We start from the raw sequence: 24,026 nt of genomic DNA on the forward strand, positions 1-24,026 counted from the left end.
TTTACGATAAAAATCAAGCATACTGACCAATCTTTAGTTGTGAGAAATACTGTCTGTCTTCATCTTCAAATACATTCCTCTAGGTTCTGATTCGAGCATTTTCTTGATCACTGTTAAGCTGCTGTCAATATAAAGGAATACTCTTTTTGAAGATTTTTTTTTCATATTAAAAGACCATCAAAGAAGATGGATTATGCCTTTGTAGTCATTTAGTCACTGGGAGGCTTTTAGTGAGAATTCATCTTAACAGCAGGAAGACATGGTGTCAGGTTTACTTTGCATTTAGTGCAAAAAGCACTGACAGCAGAGTAGTTCAGAAAAGAGGAAGGTCTCTTATTAAAGTGTGTTCAAATATATGCAAAGTCTGTTCAAATAAAGAGACTTGAAACTCATAAAAGCTATGGCCACCATTACTAACTATCAAGGTGTTCAACTACTTTGCAAACAATTTGTGTTTCAAAGACAATAAAGTGCTTGGTAGGGTGGTACTGAAATACTCCACAGTCAGCTGTCATTACTGTGCCTGAGTAAAGTGAGTTTTGTGTGCATCATCATTTAAGGTTTTCAAGAAGATTGAAAACGGTAATTGTCTGTAAGATAAAAATGTTGCCACAGCTGGGAGCAAGTGGACACAAACAGCACTGAATTGGACAATTATTATCTACACAACAGCACAACTTATTTTTAGTCAGTCAAAGTAATTAATTTAAAAATGGTTTTAAAACAACAACAAAAAAGGCAATTCAAAAGAATTTGACTCATCAAAATAATTCAGCAAACTTAGCAAATTAAAACATTTCCTAGTCCTTCTGCTACCTCCATGTCTTTCTCCCAGTATTAGTGGTAGTTCTCTTAAGGTTGGCTCCAAAACTGTGCTAAAAATGTCTTACTTTATGGCAGAAATAAATACATCTAAGGCCTGATTTCCAGTCCTTCACTTCCCCAAAGTTAGCACCCAGTTTAATGCTACAATGAATTATGGATATACCTTAGTAATAAAGCTAGGTAGCGAGCAATAGTGTTGGCTGGTATGTTCAAATACAGTCTTGAGCATTATAGAAACAGTCAGGATGGGGATGGCTAGAAAGTCAAATTCAAAGCTTTGAAACGGAAGTCCAAACCGGCAGATGACACTGTGGCTTTGTCCATATACAGTCTACACTCTCCACTTTTTCTTTGTCAGTCTAGTCCAGGGGTGGGCAATCTCAGGCCTCGAGGGCCGGTTTTAGATCTCACCTTGGGTCAACACACCTGAATCACATGATTAGTTCGTTACCAGGCCTCTGGAGAACTTCAGGACATGTTGAGGAGCTAATTTAGCCATTTAAATCAGCTGTGTTGGTTTGAGGACACATCTAAAACCTGCAGGGACACCGGCCCTCGTGGACTGAGATTGCCCACCCCTGGTCTAGTCATCAGTCAAGTTTATGACTCCAGAAAATCGTTATGCAGCCACTAAACAGATATATTCACCGAAGGTGTGGGAGAGGAAAATGAACACAAAATCCAACACAGAATATACACAACTGAAACTCAATTGCCGCTTGGAATGAATGATGAAGAGGAACGTGCTCGTCCATTACTCATGATGCAGGACTGTCTCTTCTCTCTTTGCATCGGACATGAGATTGCAGTCTGAATTACAGCCCTTTAAAAAACACTTTCAAGCCCTACCTGTGACCCATGCTTACAGTATTAGCCCGATGGGACTGCTGTTTGCCTACTTTATTGCTTGGTTCGTCGTTTTCTGAGGCTTTTGGCCAGCATTTCTGTGAAGGCTCCCCAAAATACACATGCAGGCTTGATTGTGTGGGCGCCACCTCGGTGATTGCCTATTTAGTGAGTAATTATCCCTGTCTTTCTCACTCTCAGCCAACACAAGCGCTGATTGAGTTCCTCTCATTGTGGGTAATGTCTTATTTATCATAAGAGGCCAGTGTGAGTTTTGTAGAAAAAAAAAGCACAAAGCATAGTCATCTGCAGCTATGGAAGATAAGGGCTACAAAACAAAACAAACAAAACAGCAGGTTAATATATTCTTAAAATGCCTTGGCATCGGGGAATGAAACTTTGCAAGTTCCAGAAAATACTTTGATTGTGTCATGTTTAAAAAAAAAAAATGCAAAACTGTACGTTTCCATGAGATGTGAAGACCAGTTTATCTCTATTCAAAGAGATACCAGTTGTCAGTGTTATTTTTAGTATCAGAGCACTTTAAATTAGAAGACTAAACTAAATTTAGCTAGCTTTCAGCAAGCATTTCAGAGGCCGTGGCGGGTATTTTCCTATCCTGGGCACAGTAAAGCATGGCTGTTGCCACCGCGGCTCTGCAGCTAATCTGTTTCTCTGTGTTTATTAGTAAATCAAAAGTCTAATCAGCTCTGAAGCCGCAGAGTAGAGGAGGAGAAGAAGAGCACAGAGGAGGAGGTGGAGGAGGTATGAGCTATTTTTCAATCTAATGGCCAATTAAGATCAGGCTAAACGAGGAGGCAGGAGAGCATTGTCTTGTGCAGACCTCATTGAGACGCTAATAAAATGTCAAAATACCACCTTTCTCCTACACACACACACACTTTGTCTTTGGATCACTGTCTTAATCTCCTTCATTCAATCTCTTTTTCCTTTGCATGAACTCTGCCTAATTTTTTGCTTCTCTTTTGTCTTTGTCATTCTTCTCAAAATACACAAACATTCCCAGTGTTGCACGGAAAAGAAAAAAAATCCCCCTGCCTATTTTTTTTTCTGCTGCTCCTTCTCTAGCTGCCGTTCTTGCACTCCCACACACTGGATTCCCTCTCATCTCTTTTTTATTTAGAAGGGCAAAGACAGAGAGAAAAGGAGAAGAAGAAAAAAATAGAGCTATAGATTTGAGCTGCATACTGTATCAATTTTGCCCAGTCTAAATGACCTAAATAAGGAATTCAATACTGCAGGGTCTGAATAGGAGAGCTTAGTCCACATATTTATTGAATCCAGCCTTTTTGTCCAGTGCCAGCGCACTCTGTGGTTTTAGACTCCACTCCAGTGATCCAATGTGGAATGGAAATCCGATCTCCCTCCCTCTCTCACTCTTTCTTTTTCTCACTCTCAGTTTGTTTTTTTTCTGTTCTTCTTCCACCAAGCTCAGGCTTGGCAGCACAGAGATAGAGGGAGGATGGTGAAGAAAGATAAAAAAGAAAAGAAACAAACAGAAGAAAAAAACAAGAGAGCTGCGGCACCAGTGACACCATACACAGGTGATGCCACAAGTGCAAGCGCAACATAAAGAGCTGCTATACTACTGTCTATAGTAACATGTCATAATTTAACATTGGTTCATATTGATTTTTATGAAATGTTCTCACTTACTTGTCTGTGCTGGCTCGATCTGCGGGATTCGTTTTTTTGCTCTTTCCAGTGCTCAGCGAGGACATCAGAGAAGGAAAACCGCTCGACCACTGCAAAGAAAAAAAATGTGCATGCATTAGTACTGCATTACTGTTATACTGCATGTTTTTACACCAGAAGTGGAATTTGAGCCAGAGCTAATTGTTTAGTAGGTCCCTTGGTCCCCAGTGACAAAACTTTAGTATGTAAGGACACGAGTAGTCAGCCAGGGAACTGAGCGAATTGTGCAATGCTTGACTTTAAGTCAGTGTTATCTACTCCTAAACCTAAGCAAGTCGTTTTCATCAACAAAAGTTGAGTGAAAATAACATAAATGCAAAATTACAAGTGAAATTCTCATGTACTCTTTCACACAGTGCACACATACAGTGAGTTTCAAGAGGAAAACATCTCAAATCGAACACGCTGAGTTGTACATTTAACAAAAAGGATGTTTACAGCATCTTATGATTGTCATGCTAGCTACTGCGTTTGTGAACATCTGGAACTTGTCACAATTCTCTGACCACATATTTTACTATATTCTTCTACAGTGGAGATGTTGTCACACATAAACACTAAACACAAAAGACAATGTGGGATTTTAGCCCTACCTAAATGGTAGCTAGCATTGATGGCATCAGTAGTGCTGATGTCTCTGACAGAAACCAGCATGCTAAAGCCCTGAGGCAACTGTTGTTGTGATTTGGTGCTTTCTAAATAAAATGAACATGAATTGAATTTAAACAAGCTGTTCCTTGCTCTTCTTTTCATTGCTACGAGTTATTGCACTCATGCGCAGATATGTGTAACAGCAAGTAAATGTGAAAATTACCAGAAAAAGTTTTGTCTTGCAAGCCATCTTGGCTAACGTATGTGATGTAGGAGTTAGATTGGAGTGTGAAGAAAGTATCAAAAATACATTTAGAAAATAAAAAACTCATATTAGCAGTGAAAGCCTTGATGATTGAGCGGGAACCTCAACTCCAGTTTAATAAAAAAAGACACTGAACAGGCTCAACCACAATCTATAAGTGATGACTTTTAACCAGATGAGTAAAGTTTAATCCACTGTTTTGCTAAATACACCACCTCAGCCCCACCCCACTGTAGACCTTATGGCTTTTACTTCAGCTGAAATTTTTTTTTTACATTTTATTAATATATTTAATATCATGTATTTAATCAATGCGTGGGTCTGGCTTTCTAGGTTTATTAAAAGCTCGTTTTAGACACACTGTAAACTTGATTTTATAGAATGTGACGCATTGAAAAAATAAATAATAAAGAGCTCAACTTTAAACATCAGTAGCAATAATAGTAATCTATAGAAGACTGGGGAGAAGTGGAGAACATTTGTCTGTAGAAAAGCTACTTTTTTCTTTTTTTGTTTTGCAATAATACACTGTGTATATAGTGTAGCATTGCTACTTAGTAAAGGAACAGCTCTAAAAAAAATTCCACCACAGCTCATTATTCTCAGCCGTTATGTTTCTAACGGTAAATATTTTGATTGTAATGATAGTAATGAAATTTTAGACTTCTCGAGGCAGGAAAGAGTGCACAGAGGTGAAGATGTGCAGAGAAAGTGTGTAAAAGAATAAAAGACAGACAGCACAAAGTGTTTTTTCAATCTTTACTTTTTTCTTTTCGTTTGTGTTAAACTTTTTTTGGAGGTTCTGTGTGTGTGTGCTTCAGGCAAACAAACAATCAAGGATTTAACTGAAAAGTCAGGGAATCACTGAAACTACTCTGCTTTATCCTGGCAACTACCTGTTGACACGTGAGAGTCAGTCCATACAGCAGCTGCTGAAAAATTGTATCCTGGACTAGAAAGTGGTTGTACAGTCACCCAGCCAAATGACACTGTTGAGCCTCACAGCTAGCTTTGCTAAGAAAGAAAACTTATTAAAGTATTTCTACAGTTTCATCACCATGAATTGATATACTGAAACTAATCAAAATCACTCTCACAGAAGAGCAAAACCACAGCCACACAGTTTCTATGAAAATTTGAGCCCAAATCAACAAGTGGTATTTGGCCACTACTCTATCGCCTCCAGCACTACAATCCTGTGTAATATGCAACCTTAGTCGACTTATACGTTTCAGTGTTTAGAACCCCACAGGAGGGAAGAAAGTTCTTCGAAAAACAGGTTTTATGTTTCTAATTTCTATTTGTGTGATGTTTTTAATTGATTTCTTTATTTTTTCATCCAGTGAGTTTTCAAAGTCTCTCATAGGCCCAAGGCGTCACAGATTTCTCTCAGCCAACAGACCAGTCATAATCCTTCAGTTGTAGTCAAATCAACCAAATTTGAGCTGGAGTATTTTCCCAAGACGGCAGCAACTTGGGCTGGTGCAGCCGTAAAGTTTGAGAGTTTCCCGTCGTAACCAGATATCATTAGAACAATGTGAATGATGGATTTGCTTTAAAAGTAACCGAAACTTCAGCAAGCTTAAAAAAATATGGTACAAAGTAGTAATTTGGCCCTAGATGGAGGTGACAAAGGAGGTCATCTTGGCACGTCCTTTTATATACGTCTGTATGTGACTCTGTGAGTGTCTGTGTGTGCGTATGTGACCTTTTTAAGATCCAGCCAAACTGCTAAGCACACTCCCTCTGTGCCTGTCATTTACAGGTTGGCTATCGACATCTTACAGTCTGAGCTCAGGGGATCGGCGCTCACATGCCAACATGTTACACATGTGGGGTCTGCATCAAGACGCACACGCATTTCCACGAAACACGCTCACATAGAAGCCAGTTGCTCGAAGCATATAGACAAAGAAGAAAACCATCACGATCTGTTGATGTAAACTCCGCATTAGCGCCACTGTTTGCATGTGGAACTGATTGCTGCTGAAATGCTGTCAAAGATTAGGATGCTAGAATATCCTTTTCCATTGTGTCTTACTGAAGTGGGATCACGAGAAAAGCACTTCACCGGATCTGCACATCTGCTTTTGGTATTTATTTTTGGGGGGTTCAGAAGTGCATGCACCCAATTAAAATCAATAACTGCGTTCACTTCAGCAAAGCCTGCTGGCAGACTCATGCAATCAAAAAGCATGCGGACAGCTGATCCCTGCAGCAGCTACAGGCTACCACATGTCCCTGCGTGTCAGAAAAACAATGGAAATCACTTCTGTCATGTCCTCGGGCTTTGGCCTCTCCGAGCTTTGTCTTTCAGACCAGGTTAACGTGTAAACATCACCCACCCCCCCTCTCCTGGTCAACATCTTCGCTTGCCAGCATCACCTTTGCATGGAAGTGATCATGAAACGTACGCCCACATACGGCAGACTGTTAAAATACCTTGAGGGGGTAATCTTGCCGTGGAAACCTCACATAAGCTCCTTATCACAACACATTAGGAAGAGAAGAAGAGGGGAGCGCTAGTGTCAGCTGTCGGGCCCTGTTGGAGAAGGTGAGCCAGGCTGACTGTGACAGGTCAGTGAACATCACTAGCCAAAGGCTTAGGAAGGCAAATGAAGACGCATACTGCCGTCATTTGGTTTCAACCCTTTTTCCTAATTGTAATGCATAACTTTTTCTTTTAATGAGGCATCACGAGGGAATGCAAATTAAACTTTTAGGATACAGGGTGTTATTTCTTGTACAGATTATATCTCCTGAGCCACTTTAACTTTGGGTTGTTTCACTAGAACTGACTCAATAAAGTCAACATGTACTGGACAGTACATGTTGTACAAGGTTTGTATCGGGTTATCATCCAGAACTTTTTAGATCATTTTTTCATTTTTTCATTTATTTATTTTTTAAAGCGATGCGTTTGCTAATTTTAATTTCCACCTGGTAATTTTAGGGTTTAAACAAATAACATCTCTTTGAAATAGAAGCTCTGCTAAGGTGCTAAGAGTCATCTTAGATGTTTGCAGTGATGGGAATAACGGCGTTACAAGTAATGGTGTTACTAACGGCATTACGTTTTTCAGTAACGAGTAATCTAACGAATTACTATTTCTATCGTTACAACGCCGTTACCGTTACTAACAAGAAAATGCGGTCCGTTACTATTTTTCAACAAACAGACGGTTGAAGCTTTGTTCAGCTTACCGCACCTTTATCAGTTGCACGGAAGTAGCTCTAAGTAATCTGGGAGCTACAGCTTTAAGCAGCTGTGCGCGCTCCCGCGGGCGGCAACCACTTTCTGCCCGACGATCACTTTTTGGCACAACACCTGGAGCTAGGGGGGGAAAACAATCGCATGAGTGCTGCTGTTTGACTGAGGACGACTAAAGTAGTCGTGGTAAGCCAATCACACGACTACCTCAAGATGATAAAGCAACAAGGTGATATATACCAGTTTTTAAATTGTGTCGATAGGCCACGTAAAACCAGAGTCATGATAAACAATGTATACGCAGCTTTTTCCTCAATAGTTTCATCACGTTTACTGTCTAAGGACAGCGCTAGCAAGCACTCTCTGCTTATGACAAAACAAAACAAAACAAAACAAAAAACAGCCCGTTCGTGTTGGTGGAAAAATGCACCATGTCGACCAAATTTGGTTGTTTAGGGGAAGTTTTAGGAGTGATGGCGAGAGAGAGAGGGAGAGCAGAAAAAGAGAGAGCAAGTTTTGAGATGTGAGAGATTTGTGATGTTTAGCATGTTTGGAGTGTGTAGTTAATGTGTTGTCTTGTGTAGTTAGTGTGTAGTGTTGTGGATAGTTTTGTGTTGTGTGTCAGAACAATAAGGCGACTGCTGTCTCCAGGTAGAAACAGGAGTGATACACCTGCTGCTGTCAGGCCTGCAGGTATCAGGCTGTGATGTTCTCCTTTATAGTGGACAAATATTTTGAATGGCACAAATAATTTGTGTGGCATCTTATTGAATGCAGAACACCTGATGGTTCTGTAAATAGTTTGAAATGGTTATTTAAAAAAGGGTAAAAGGTAAATGGCTGCAAATAACTTTGTTTGCAAAACTTGTGCATAGGATTTTAAAATTGACAATTTATATTTGCATTTAAAGTTATGAAATATGATCCAATAAACATGTTTGTGGTTGTTACAGTAAAAACTATAACTTTTTCTACTCGGGTTTAATGTTTTTTATCTGATTTAAGATCAATTGTGTTAATACAGTATGTCAAAATGAAAACATAACTGTAAATTCAGACACATGAGGTTGTGCTGAAAAGGATGATACTAAACAAGGCAAAGTAAATAGTTTTTAAAGGTGAAATGTGGAGGATAAATCAAAAGTAGTTAAAAATGGCCAATTATACCCTGGACCCCAGAGGGTTAAACATTTTTTTTAAAGTAACGTAATAGTTACTTTTCAAGTAATTAATTACTTTTAGAATCTTGTAACTCAGTTACTAACTCAGTTACTTTTTTGAAGAAGTAACTAGCAACTATAATTAATTACTTTTTCAAAATAACTTGCCCAACACTGGATGTTTGATGGTACAATTGGAAAAAAAAAATGTTTGTCATATTGCAATCCATTTTTTTTTAGTGTGTTGATAAAAAGGCAAAATCAGAGTCTTGCTCATAACACCAAGAGACAACTAGCAGGGTATAGGGTATGTGTGCATGTATATCTAGGTTTTTCACTTCCATTTCAGAGGTTCATATAGCCCTGTATAAAAGATATGATAATGTGAGATTAAGGAAAACTGTCTGGGCAAGGATCCAAGATTATGCTGACGTGATGTGGGCAGCATTTTGAGCCTGGATTGTGACTCGAGTAAAGCCGCTTCCTCCTTGAACAACTACCGTCAAGGTGCCCTTGAGCAAGACATCAAATCCTCTGCTGTTCTTAGTGAAGCTGCAGACTATCACCACAGAGGCATGGTCTGTGTTTAAAGGGTCACTTGATCTAAATTACAAAAAGCTTATTTTCCCAATTACTTCTAATGAATATAGAGATAGTTTTGGTTTTATTTGATTTTGATTTCAGGATTTTCTGCAAAATGAATGTAAGGATTTCAAAACATTCATTCTTTACTAAAGCTTCACATCATTATCTTTGGTACAGTACAGACTGGTAGCAGCACATTCCATGGATCTAAGCCTTAATTTAAACAAAAATTCTCAGATGTTCTTGCTGACATGTAATGAAGGTGTAAAGGATCAAACTCCAAATTGTCTCACTGTGATAGCCAACATATTGGCAACAAACTGCCAACATAACTAAAACCACTCGCCATTAGCTGTCATCTTTGAACTGAGTGTGGTGTTCACAAACAGTGATAAAAATGGTAACAAGACGGAGTTATTCTTTTATTGGCATTTACATAAAATCTGTTTGCAATCATGCAATGATTAGTCTAAAATGTGTTGCTCGCTGTTGCAAAATTGTTGCAGTCTACGTCAGAAGTGTAGTCTTATACCAACCAGGAGTGGACTCGCCAGTATCGGATTGCTCAGAATCCAGATCTAAACAGGGAAAATGTATGATTTATATATCCAGCTATTTTCATTCTACCAAGAGCAGCCTAAGTCTGTGGCTCAAAATTGAGGGAAAAGGTAAGTTCAGGTTTTACTCTCTGCAAACAATGTGACAGTTCAGATAACTGTGTTTGATTGCAAGTGTCTAAAAAGGAAAGTATGAAACAGGGACAAACAAATTTAACCGACATTAACCCTTAACCATTAAGAAATCAATCTAAGACGCTAACACAGTCCCATTAATACCTGCAATTTGACAGATATATAACAGATGCTCCTATTGAGGGAAGTAAAAGAATGAAAGACACATGAATCTGGTTTGGAATTTCTTTTTATTCTTCTGTTGATATAATTCCAAAAACAATTAAAGGCCTGTATATTTTTAATTTTCAATTTACCTTTGTTCATAGAGAGTGGCAACTTTAGAATACCCCGCATTGCTTCATGACAATAAGTGTCAGAATCACAACTAACAGCACACTGCTGCACATTTAAGGTAAAAGGGAAAACTGATATAAAAATCAAAAAGGAATATCTCCAAATACATCCAGCTTTGCCAGCTGGCAGGTATAGGTGTTGACGTTTATTTAGTCTTATTAATTAACATCTTTTTACCCCATTAGCATCACATGGCGCTGTTCTGGCATGGCCAGGCATCCTTTGATGAGAGTGGTCTTTTAAAAAGCAACAATGTCTGCCTATAGGAAGCTAGAAGGGTGGTGGAATAAAGAGGTGTCGGATTACTTAAAGGTAAACCTGTCATATGTCAGTAGACAAGGCTGAGAAAAGGTTGAGAAAAGTTAAACTCAGGACCCGCCCATGTCACCAGTGGTTATTTCAACCACTGGTCCTTGAAGTGACCTTTAACGGGTTCTTGTCACTATAGTCGCACTTTTCATTTTCGCTTTGACTCATTGGCTAGGTTTAGACACTAAAAATTATAACGTGAACAACAGGGATGAAAAAGTAACTGGTTAGCTTGGGTAAAAAGTTATGGTTTTGTTGTATACTTGTGTGCTGAAATGGGACCAAGGCGTCTTTTGACAAGCTAAAACTTAAGCTAAAAACAAGTATATAGCATATTTCTGTGTAGCAGAGGAGCAAAATTATGAATACTGAGGAGAGTGTCTGAAAAAAGTCTAGATTTTGTTTCAAGGGTTCACTAGATGTACTTAATATGTAAATTAAAAAAAATAATACATCACATGCTCACATTAACTGTAGCTGCATCTGTGTGACACGAAGACAAAACTCACCCCCCCTCAAAAAAAACCTACTGGATGTTTTTAAATTGCTGTGCACACATTATGTCCCCTGTGCATGTGTATGTGTGAGACTAAATTACGATGTGTCATTCATGTGCACTTTAGTTGCAAGTTTGAATTGCTTTGGTCTTCCATTGCTTGCCACAAATAATGCATTTTATGTCCAGAACACAGAGGCTAATTGAGATGTAAGATTCACACCACAGAGCAGTAGATGGGAATGCATAATGAAACACGGAGCTGGATCCTACGCTAAATATAATGACAGAGGTGAGGCTGCAGATCACATTGAATATGAGGCAAGCACCGTCTTCATCTGCTTGCCTCCCACACACACACACACACACACACACACACACGCACATACACAATACAATACACAGGTGCACACGGCTTAAACACACATTGAACACAGGGTAGAAACACATAGTTTCACACTCAGTGAAACAGCAAACACACACAGTGTGAACGCTTGCTGGAGCAGGCAGAGGTTTTCTGTTGTTGAGTTCAGCTGCATACACACAATCAAACACAACACACACAAGCGCAGGTCAGAGAGTCCCGGTGGCGTAGAAACTGGCAGGCATCCTTCCACTGTGCTCCAACAATCCAGCAGGCTTTTCTTTACCACACTGCCAACATGCTTTCCCCCTTCACACACAAACACACACACACAGCACACTGCTTTTCCTTTCTCCTCTCCAATCATCCATTATTCTAAGCCCTCACAGGCATTGCAGACAATGAGAAGTTGAATGGGAGAAAGTGAAGCTAATTTGTGGACATGCGCTTTGTTATTGTTTCAATAAAAATTCCCTATGAACATGACAATTACATAAGTACAACAAAGAGGCTTTTGGCGAAGCCTCCATCATGTTTCCTCTGTACAGACGTGCCCTTAGATATTCTGTAATGGATCATTACATAGAATATCTCCAAATAAATCACAAAGTTGTTTGCGATTCTTTTTGATCTCTGGCTGAAGAGGAGGAACAATGATGTTTGATACTAACTTTAAACTAAGTTGGTGAAACACACATTATGAGAGGAAAGGCATCTTTGCATGTTTGGTAGCTTAGTGGAAATGTTTTAGTCATAAAAACACTACCAATGTGAACTTTAATACACTAATCTATTTTAATTTGAAAAGTCCTCCCTGTAATCCCAGTCTTTGTAGTCTAATCAGTTGTGTAAGCACTTTGCTTTATTTTTCTAGCCCAGAGCATTTGCTATTTAAGCTAAACAGCACCGATAAACCACTTGTATGCTAACTCGCCATCAGTCTAGATGTTTCACCACTCAGCAGTCATAATACCTGAGAGTTAGAAGTTATACTTCTATAATGATCTTTGCTGATGCTGAACTGAGTCCTATATATCAGTTTTTTAATATTTATTCTTTTAGCAGTTAAGCGCAGAAAACCATAAAGTTAGCTGCTTGCTGCTCTATGGTGTACAAGATCAAGTGTTAAAACAGTTTGGGCTCAGATTTCTTCAAGATATTCTGAAGAAGCTAATAGCCGAGACAATGCTAAAAATAAGGTCAAGGTCAGAAAGTTTTAAGGCGAAGTTGCCTAAGCCAAGCTAAGCTAAGCATGCCTAAGGTTATGACTGTGAAACTGCCTGCTCATCAGACAATGAGCCATAATACCATGGACAGTCTTCCTTTTTTAAATATATAACTTTTTTTCAGTATGATCCAAAATGAGTGACTGAGTCAATAAAGTCATCTGGAAAGTCAGGCAGCTATTTTGCTAGCACAGCTGTAGCTTTCAGACAGAATGCAGGTTTAAAGCACTTTCACGGAAGCTACTTCCATGTTTTATACTATACTACTTTGTGATCAGATGAGTGAGTCAGTAAAACTGCATAGTTTTACTTTTCTTAATAAAATCAAGACTGTTAATTATAAGAGAAACTGTCTAGTATAATCATAAACTTTTAGCTAGTATAATTGCTAGCTTTCCTGTTTACCTAGCAGTCAACATCTGGCGGCTCTTTCAGGTTATCTTGTAAATTAGCTCAACAATAGCAGGTTGTAGTTTTTTCTTTGTAACTATTTTTTCATGAAAGCAAGTTAGTGCTGAGTCAAATGTGGTCAATCGATAACAAACTTGCATCACCCTGCAATCAGTCTGCCATGAGTTACAATCCAAAGTCACAGAAAACTACACGCATTAAACCAATTAACAACATTCTTCAACAATCTGACCCACATTTGCTTGGACTAGGTCACTTTATACCCTTCTTCACCCTCCCACTCACCCTCCACACAGACACACACACACACAAACATGCACCCCATTTTGGGCTGGGCAGCTCCTGGCTTCTACTTCAGGGTTTTGGCTGTGTCCCTTGCACTGTGACACACACACAGACACACACATACACACACTCCTCTCCCATGCTCTAAGATCCTGTTCATCAGCCTTTATTGTCCCAATCAAAGCTTTGCCTCCCTGACCGCCTTTAATATTCAAAACTGCAAGATGGTACATGAGCCATTTGTCTCAGTCTACATAACCCGGGAAAGGAGGATGGTTGTGTGTGTGTGTGTGTGTGTGTGTGTGTGTGTGTATTCATGAGAGTACATGTTTCCACACAAAGTGGAGCTGGATAGCTGCAAGTTGCCCCTGACACCAAACTTAATTCTCCAAAGCGAGGCTGGGGATAAATATTTCAAGGTCATTCTGTTTGCTGTCTGTTGTCTTGTTCCGGGAGCGCTGACTATAATAGGAATATATGCATGCCTAACTAGGGGCTTTAGAACAAATTTACTCTCTGCCTGCTGCTCTCTGTCTCTCTGCCTATAGGCACAGGCCAAGAGATGAAAGATGGCTGGCAAGCGTTCTGCAGTGGACATATAGGACCGTGTGTCTTCATCTGTACAGTCCATGGCAGTGTTTCTGTATCCGATTCTTAAACCGTTACATATTTATGAAGCTTATGTTGTGAGGAAGTGTTCTTGGTTTGCAGGTGTATTTAAATGGTTCTTCTTAAAACGAAAACTTGCATGTATCAGATTAAAGTCCTTGATCAAGCCACTTATAAATTACAGACAAAAGAAACCTTTTCACTCCTTTTCTGGTGGAATTTGTTCAAAGGCAACATTTTTTTTAGCTGAACAAAGGCGGCAGGAAAACACTCTAACAGCAGACACTTCCACCTTCGAGCATGGCGATCAGGGACCCTTTCAAGCACCCCTAACAGTTAATCTGCATCTACACCCATGATTTTTTGCCAAAATGTTATCTGCATGCTTTTAACTTCAATTTTTTTTTTTTCCTCCATATCTGGTAGTCAGGAGTTGAATAGCCTCTAATAAAAAGTAAATTCCTGAACACTTCCCCCGTATTTGAGGCACTTGTTGCTTCTCTGTGTTTTTTGTTTCTTTATGGGAACTCAAAAGAAGGTCGATAAGGCTTGAAAAGTTTGTTTGATTCACTAATGTGAATCAATAAATTTCTCAAAAAGATTCTCAGATATCTCACTGTGACTCTCAAGTGTCTTTAGAATTGGAATTTTTTTAGATTGTCTGAAATTCCTGCTTACTAGGACATATTTTAACAGCTGCAGTTTTACAGATGAATTGAGGCAACTTATGACCGCAGCTAAACCTGCGTTTGATTTTCAGTCTAGGTGTGGAAGGTGGGTGTGGCTATAGAGACACAACAGGACAGTGGTACCATTGCAGAGCTGAACAAAATGGAACCGGCAAATTTGCAGATAATAATAAGATAAGAATAACAACAGGGTGATGGGCCAGTTCCCTGTAAGGAGCTTTGTCGTTGCCACATGGCTACCGGTTCACCCAGTTAGATCAGCACCATCATGTGTTATCTTGTAAATGGGATTTTTTTCAAAATGTTTCAATGTATTCAAAATTCCTGTCAATGTGTTAAGGAAAAAGGATTGGGCGAGCTAAAAATGAAAGACGTGATGGGTTTCTTGGATTTTATAATGTGAGTTTTTGCATCCGTCATGTTGTTTTTTGGAGGGAGAATTGACCATAATTTAGACAGTGGGATGGAGTAGAAAACTATCAACTCACCAGCAAGCTTGGTTAGCAACCTGAATCCAGAAACTCTGAGGGTCACCTGTGTTGAGTAAGAGTAGCCAAAACTGCACAAACCTCTTGGAGTATCCATCTCACAGCAAGTCGTAATATTTGTTAGGTAATTCCATCAAAAATGCCACCAAGAGCACAACCATGTTCTTGAGATCCAGTTGAGTTAAATAGGTTAATGGTGACGAAGCTGCCCTCAGCTACAACACACCCATCAGGAAGCCACTCCACTAATTTTAGGCCTGTTTTCTTTATTCAGGTCTATAATGCTACATCTGTAAACAGTCCTCACACAGGTCGTCACAGAACAGAAAATGATTTCACTCATATTCATGAATATGACCATGAATATGTTCATAATTAGCTCCACTAACAAGGTTGTGTTTTTTCTGGTGTTTGTGTGTATGAGTCATTCTGTCTGTAAACACAAAAATCATTTAAAATCTGACTTACATCCACCAAGGTCTAACCAACAAGTATCATATCACATCTGACCTCTGACCTCTCCTTTAAGGGCAGTAGATTGCCCTAAAAGTCAAAGTGATAATAATGCCATACAGAGCAATTTGGTTGTACTGACACCATATTGGCATTACAATATATGGAGATTCTAAATATCACTCTGCAACCTTTTTTTTTGTGTTGGCAATAATGAGGAAATTACACCGGTATATGGGGATTCTAAATAGTACATTACAGTTTGCATCCAAATCTCATGTTACATCTGACCTCTGACCTCTGACCTCACTTTTACATTTCATATCTGGCATTCTTTCAAATTGACCCCACAATCATTATATATTTAAAGAAATTATAAAGAAATTATAGAGCTGCTTGGTTAGAAATATAATGTAATATAATGTTAAATTATATAATACACAAGTTATTCATCTCCAGTTATTTACAAATCACTAGTTATTTACAAATCAGCAGTCATTATCTGCTCCCAAATAACAAGGTTTGTGTAATAAAAGTAAACTTCTGTCATGCTTATCTGATTCTCACTGTACTACAAATTTCTTAACGTACTTTAAAAAAGAACAAAGAAAACAAAATGAATATATAGAAAACACAGTAATCACCCTGCCTGTGATAGGGTTACCGGGGGCCTCGCCCTGGAGCCAGGCCCGTCAAGGGTGCTCGAGGGCGAGCGTCTGGTGGTCGGGCGGTGGGGCCCGGCCGGTCACAGCCCAAAAAGAGGACATGGGCCCATCCTCCTGCAGGCCCACCACCCGCAGGAGGTGCTGTAGGGGTCGGGTACAATGTGCGCCAGGTGGCAGCCAGGAGCAGAGGCCCTGGTGTACCGATCCCCGGCTACCAAGACAGTACTATATCCTTAAAAGAAAATACTGCACACAGAGTGAGGTGCCTCGGTCGAGGTTTACGCTCTCTGAGTGCTGCTTGTTTGTATCTGTGAATGTTTATTTTATTCACTCATGCAGGCATGTATTATATATTAAGCAATTAAGGTACAGCAGAAAACTCAGCATGTTTTAACAGTAAGTTCTTGGTTTCTGGGGAAAGAATCTAGCATGTCTGTTTAAGTCCATGGATTTTAACAGATTTCAGCTCTTTGTGTGCCATGTTTCGACTTGGTTGTTCAGGTTTTGGCCCTCTGCTGGCTATAGCACACTCAGACTTGGACCTCTAGGGAAAAGTGTTGCCCACCCCTGCCTAAATAGTATCCAGTTAATTTTGAGCCACCCTCAAGTGTCCATTAAAGGAACTGCAGCCCTGGAGGTTTCCGGTTGGCGAAGAAAAGCAGCCAGTGACTCATTCTGAAACGGTGAACACAAAAACATCAATGCCTTTAGTAACAGCCAGGCCTGTACACACACTGAGTAGCCTTATTTGCCATAATTACAGCTCTGCTATCTCCCCTAAACAAAATAATTTCATCAACACATTTCTGAAAGTGTTTCACATTTCCTTCAGAGGTTAAAAAAAGGCAAAGGCGGAGGGAAGCGCTAACGAAGCATGGTCAAAGTGCGAGCAGGGAGAGACTTTTTCATCTTGGCGGGAGATGTAAAGTAATGAAGTTGACACCAGTGTCCACCCCATTAGGCTGGGCCTGCATGGACCATTACAGGCAGGGTGAGAGGACAGCCCAAAGCCAGAGGACCCCACGGAATAAACACACACATACACACACAATCACACATAAAAGCAGAGCATAATGTTTATTATGTCCACACTTGGCATTCTTTCTTAAGGGGTTTGTCGATACTTACAAGCTAAGTAACAAGCTGTGTCTGGGGAAGTGTGTGAACAGAAGCCCAGAGATAGTCGCACAGTACATTCCTGACCCCGTATCGAAAGCCCAGCATATTCTTTTCTATAATGTGTGTACTGCATATATGTGCGCACGTACAGCTTTCCTGAGTGACTGTGTATAGCAGCAGGAATAGGAATGCATATGAGTGTGTGTGTGTGCGTGTGTAATGGAACGGTGTGGTGGCAGCCTCGGTTCTCCCGCTCAGCCTGTCAGGGAAATATAATTTGCGCCTTCAGTGCTTTTCACCTGGCTCATATGCAGCATGCAAATTTATTTCTCTAATAATCCGAGTGCGCGACGGCCCTCCTCCAGGATTAATGACAGCATTCCCGGGGCCTCGCCTCCACCCCGGACCGCTGGAATATTACCACCGTGCACCCCACCACCAACACATCCCTTCCCTCTCTCTCTCTCCCACACACACACACACACACTCTGACATGGAAAAATTGTGTTAGTTCTACACAGAAAAACGCTGGGGTATTTGTCCTGCTAGACAATATAATGGGCTGGTGCATCATCAGATTGCAATGTCATTTCAAAAAACCTTGAATACAAATAATGGGGAGAAGGTGAGGTGGGGGGGTGGGGGGGTGCAGGGGGGAGGAGAGAGGAGGACTCGTAGGATAGATGGTGCGTTTTCTAATCCGGTGGACTAGTTATCCTTCATATCAGGCAGAGCGGTGTCACGATGACACATGCACACATGCACAGAAGAAAAACACACGGCTCCGTTATTCAAATGAAGTGTGCCGCATTGTGCAGAGCTTGCTGCTTTCCTGGGACACATCCCTTTTTCCCCTCTTCCACTGTTAATTAATCTTAGAGATCTTTTTTAGCATCCCTCCCTCTCTTTCTCACTCTCTCCCTCAACCCTCCCCAGCCCCAGCTCGCTGGCTTTTTCTAAGCAAACAGTATGAAATATGGATATGGGAGAAGTATTAATTATAACCCCATGTGTGGGTGTAGATCTGTGTGTTAGCAAGAGGGAAAAAAGAGAGGCGAGAGAGAGGGGAGGAAACAATGTGCCAGTGCCACCACCCACCGCCTGGATCTGTCACAAGAGGCTGGGAAAAGAAAGAGGAAGAAGCAGAGAGAGGAGGGAGAGATGTACCGAGACAGCGTGAAAGAGGAAGGCGAAGAGGAGTGTGCGCGTGTGGTTGTGTGTGTCCTTCTATTAGTGTGTTTAAGTGCCACCCTGGCTTGTGTAGCCCTTCACCTGCGAACAGAGAGCGCCTCCATCACAGGTGAGGCCATACAAAGCCTCGGTCGAGGCTGTCATCCGCTGCCATCCAGCACAAAGCGGGTTAACTTCAGCTCTGGCTCTGCACCCTGACAGGCCGCGACTGCTGGTCACTTATCTTTTTAATTAGCTTTTCACTCGTCCTCAGCCTCCCTGTGGTCCCCTTCCCTCTGCCTTTCCTCTTTCTCTCCCTGTCACTAATTCTGAGCAGACTTCCGTGAAAAAAAGTGACTGTGCACACTCATCTTTATACACTTACCACTGTGAGCCAGGGTACTGAGAAAAAAATGAATGTATATGCAAAATGTGGTTGAGGTATTATTCATGTTAATCTGTTAACATCCACCAGGTCATCAGTGAGTCATGCAGAGTTATGGTTGGGGTGGGTTTTTTTAGCCACATGGTATAAAGACAATTTTTTTCATTGCATTTTATGTATTTTTTTTAAAGACTTCTAAATTGCAAAGAGGCAAACATTCTATAAAGGGGTAGGTGTTAACCAAACCTCAACCCTAGATGGGCCTCCAATGCCTTTCTACAAAATATCATTTCATTATTTACTTTTTAGAACCAATCGTGGGTCTGTAGTCACATTAGGTTTTCTTGCAGTGACCCAGTGTAACACCTTACTTTCTTCAGGGAGTAAATAAGGGACTAAATCATGTAATTATACCATTTCTCCTCGTGCACTATGGGCAAACTTGCAGTAGAGGGAGGAGAAAAATAGCACAGCACTCTACATTTTTGTTGGGGCACAAATATTAGTTTCATTTTTATTAGACGAATGGACATGGATATGACAGTAAACTTCAAAACAAGCACAGGGCAGAAACCACTACTGGTGTTAAAAGTTTGCAGCATATTAGCATAAATCAACTACCAAAGAACATCAAACCTAGAGTGATGCTATAGTTGAGTACTGACCCTTAGCCAAGTTTGATTTTCATCTGGTAATAAAAACAGTAACAAGCAGTCAGCCGTGCAGCATTTTAGCCTTCATTTCCACCTGTACCTGTTTTTACTGTGGACTCTGTGACCACACCATTTTCCAGGAAAGTGCTCCTGGCCTGGTTCTGATCAACGGCTTTGTGTTCAAAATTAAACACTAAAGAAGCTGTGTCATCATTAGGATAGAGGTCTGTATTTAGGTTTATATTGTGAACTAGTAATTATATAACAATGTATCTCCGGCCATGTTGACAGAGTCATCCAAAAAAACGTAATAAGTAATGTAACAAATTACTTTCTTCAGGTAAATAAGTGACATAAAGTATTGCCTATAAAAAGTGCATCATATATTACTTTAAAAAGTAGAAGATTTTTTAATAATCGAATATTGCCTTAAATATTATCATGCGGTCAGAAATGAATGCTGTTGTGGCCATGTTTTCCACCACCTTCTAGTAGATCACAACAGCTAATTCCTGAACATCAGTCATTGTTAGCACCAACTCCCACTCCTCATGAGGGGATGGAGTTTTTCAGTGGTGTCAAACATGTGGCCCAAGGGTCAGAACATTTTAAAGATTTTATACCAGATGCCCTTCCCGACACCCTCCCATATATCATGCTTGGGACCAGCACTGGCAGTACATTGGCCTGTGACCCTCACAGTTTGGGTCTTCTCCCAAACTCCCATTGTGTTTACTTTTATGCTACAGAGTCAATGGGAGATGTTGTATGTGTAGGGTGTTGGTCCTATATGGGGCCCTGAACACACTGGTGAAGACAGAAGAAATCCTTATAAAGACATAATCCCAAAACTCCTACTTACATTGACTCTGACTCATTTTTACATGAATTTTACATATTTTTAAGATTCCCTATTTTCAAGCACAATAGATGTTTCTAAGTTCAAATCTGCTGGTAATCTGAGGAGTTCATGCAGGCATGAGATGTCTTTCACAAGTGACTTTTGTTCAACGCACTAAACAGAAGTCATTGGTTAACATTAACCAGATCTCAGACTTTTTTAGTTATCTCACAAAGTTGCTTTCAGTGTCTTTTCAGCATGTTTTTGCTGGATGGGATTTCAGTGCGTTTCAGCTTTGACCCTGGGGTCATTCACTATGTTGCTTTCGGTCAAGGATCTAACAACACTTTCCCTTAAGAATATATCTGTGGGTGGGTGGGTGGGTGGGTGGATGGGGATGCACACATAGGTACGCACATAATAAATACAAAGATGGAGGGATATAGAGTACATGTGATCGATTCTGTGTAACAAGAGAAGAATTGAGGGTAGCACATATACATACAGAGCCTTACAAATTTACAGGGCACAAATGTGAAGTGGCTCTTCCAGAGTTTATAGAGCCCTGCTGCATGGAATTGCAAAGCACACAGGGAAGCCAAGCAGTGTTTGTCATATGAATCATAATTTTACCACCACTGCCGAGCATTTGAAAAAAACATAAAAAATAAAAAAATACATTTGATTTGTTACTATGATGTGTCATTCCTGGCATTGGTACGTTGTTTATATGTGTAATGGTCTTGAAAAAGTGATTGAAAATGCAGACAGACAGAATGGGTATTCACAGTTAGGTGATCCAAGGCAAACAGAAAACAGAGATGCAAGGAGACATTACCGCTAGGACCAGACTTACTCATCCAATGATTTACTCATGTATTGAGCCAGTATTGGCTTTTCAATAAAAACAGGAAATCAGACAGGCTTTGTTGTCTCCTTTTAAAGTTCCAGTAAAATGAGCTCTTGAACTCCCGAGGAAACTGTTACCTCATAGAAAACTTCTTTAAATCGATGTTTACGCTATGAAAGTAAACTGCCTTTCTATCCATATCTAATTGCATTGCTTTATACTTGGACTGATCCTTCATTACCATAAGTCATTTGACCATTTCACTACACCTATAATTTTATAAGCTTTAATATTTTAGTGGTGTATAAGGTATCTATCCTCTTTACTGCCAGTTGTGTTTATATAAAATGGGTCCTGGGGATCAGTGCTTATGATCCATCCATCCATAGAAGATTTTCAGAAACTACAAGTTGATTTTTCTTGTATTCTCAAATCAGCCTGATGACTGCTAATTTCAAAATTCACAAGAAGTTGGACTGTGTCACATGGTATCAGTTTTGGTTATCTGGCTTCAGCATTTTACCAGATATCTGACCAGTTTGTTATAAAATGCAATGCCATAAAGAAAGAAGAGAATTTCTTTTTTAGCAGTTTTTTAACTGTTTTTTATAGCTCTACAAATTTGATTTTCCTGGCATCTATTGGTTGTTGCTATTACTTTTATGTAGATGCTGACTGGTCAGAATGTGTTGGGAGTTTTGTAAGATTTTCATAATAAAAACATAAAGCCGATGTCTGATGTGGACCTTTCAGAGCCAGTTCCAGACTAATGTAGAAGAACTCATTTGTATGGCTGCAACTTTCAACAAGGCATTATTATCTAAAAACAGTATCCTAAATTTTTGCATTTGGATTTTCTGGCCAATTTAAATCCTAAATCATATCAAAACAGATAGCCACCTGCTGGTTGTTCGTATTTAACTAGCCTACAAATGCTGTAAATACTAGTCAACCAACACTTTTTTCAATTGACTGCACGGAGTCTTCAGTGGCTAAATACACTTGTTGTAGGTTTGACTATTTCTTTTTTGGTACTGAGTCTACAATATAATGGTTTGAAAATCAACACAGGGTACTGCTGTTTTCTACCTTTATCTTCAAGCAGCTATTCTATCTGGACCAAATATGGAGTTAGCTGGTGATTTGTTGCTCGAGAGAGAATTTCATTTGGGGGTTGCAGTTTTCAGGTATGGAACATTTCAAAGAAATCTCTCTTTCTCAACCTTTACACCTTTTTTCCACATCTTCAATTAAACCCCCATCCTTTTTATATCTGTCTGCAGCAGTCAGGAAAACAAAATGGAATGGGTCATTAAGGGGATCAACCTCTCCTGATCCACATTTCAAATGTGAATTTCTAAGGTTGGAGTGTGAGGATGGAAGTTGTTTGGAACTCTTCAGGGATCTGAAGAAGTTCATAGGGAACGGACCGTACCATGGTCATCAGCATTCCTGGGAAGAGGACAACTCACTGGTGACCAATTAGATCGCAGCAGGGCAGGGCAGAAAATAAAAGGGCTGGACTGGCTGGTGAGACCCCGTGTGGCTGGGGTTTTGTTGATGTAAGGCATTAAGAGGAAGGTGTGTCATGATGCTAGGCCTCTCAAAGTCCACAAACACACATCGTCAAGAAGTAATAACCCACTGTAGACTCAATTGTGAGGTCACTGCATGCTGTCCTGCAGCAAAATGTTGAGAAATTATTCTCCCCTGCCCAAACACTGAGGTCAAATAAAGCTTCACACTACCACTGGATTATTTTTTGAAGGTTTACCCGTGCTGATGCTGTGCATATGGTACAGTCCACAAGGGCCAGTTAAACGCTTCAATCTCACTCATTTCTTGTCTTCATTTACATAATAGCTAAACAATGTTTTAATATTGCATGCCAAGTGAATTTTTAGCTCCATTTGGGTGTGTACTTTATTGTTCCTCCACCTTATCAAAGCAAGCTGATGTCTGCTTATAAAAAGCCAAGTTGTCACCTGTCAGTGTCCATCTAAGCCACAGATGAAGACGTGACAGCCTTTAGGGGACCAGAATACTATTAACGCCGCGTTTCATCCCAAATGGGCTTTTATTAAAATGAACGCCTAATTAAATTCCAAGATGAGGGGGCAGCGAACAATGCCAGACAGTGGCTACTTTGATTTTTTTCCCCCCTTGTTTTAAAGTAATTATGCGGGCCTGACATGAGTGAGCACACTGCCGGAGACCCCTCTAATGAGTTAAGCAAGAAAAATCGCCACAGTCGCCTTCCCTGGCAGCAGCTAATTGCCTGGCCACATCGGGCCACCACTAACACTGTCATTTAAAATGTACTTTTCTTCTTTTTCTGCTGGGTATTTTTTTCCCATTCAAATACGGTTAATTAACATTTCTGTAAAGGTATAGTGTAAATAGCAAAAAAAGTCCGTTCCTAGTACTTGCAAGATCGTCCTCCTGTTTAGAGAATTGCAGGTGAAAGTCAACAAACTTTTACTTTAAAAGCTGGAACTCTGCTCGGGGGAGGTTTGATCAGTCAGTATTATGTTAATGATCATGTTTAAAGGTATATTATTGGCTGTTTGTGACACAACAGGGATCATGAGAGCCCATTGAATATGTTGCTTAATGCATGAATGTATCCATAGAAGTGGACCCTAAAAAGGAACTGAGCAATGAAAAGGAAAAAGTTGAGAGATGAGTTTGATTTTATTCATCTGTCAGAGTATCTATTTTCTGTCGCTTCTCAGTGTCTGGGTCACAGGGGCAGCAGGGTAAATTTTCCCAGCCACGCCGTTCAC

At 40.1% G+C, this 24,026-nt stretch overlaps 1 long non-coding RNA gene across 1 annotated transcript in view; it reads right to left on the bottom strand.

Moving 5' to 3' along the window:
- The window catches only part of LOC106098758 (uncharacterized), a 462,577-nt gene that overhangs the window by 156,566 nt on the left and 281,985 nt on the right, over positions 1-24,026 (bottom strand). The window contains exon 4 of the long non-coding RNA XR_003213587.1: positions 3,349-3,437. This is a non-coding gene — a long non-coding RNA (uncharacterized LOC106098758). The remainder of the gene's footprint in view (positions 1-3,348; positions 3,438-24,026) is intronic.

The sequence above is a fragment of the Oreochromis niloticus genome, linkage group LG13, assembly GCF_001858045.2.
Source record: "Oreochromis niloticus isolate F11D_XX linkage group LG13, O_niloticus_UMD_NMBU, whole genome shotgun sequence".
Lineage (NCBI taxonomy): Eukaryota > Metazoa > Chordata > Actinopteri > Cichliformes > Cichlidae > Oreochromis > Oreochromis niloticus.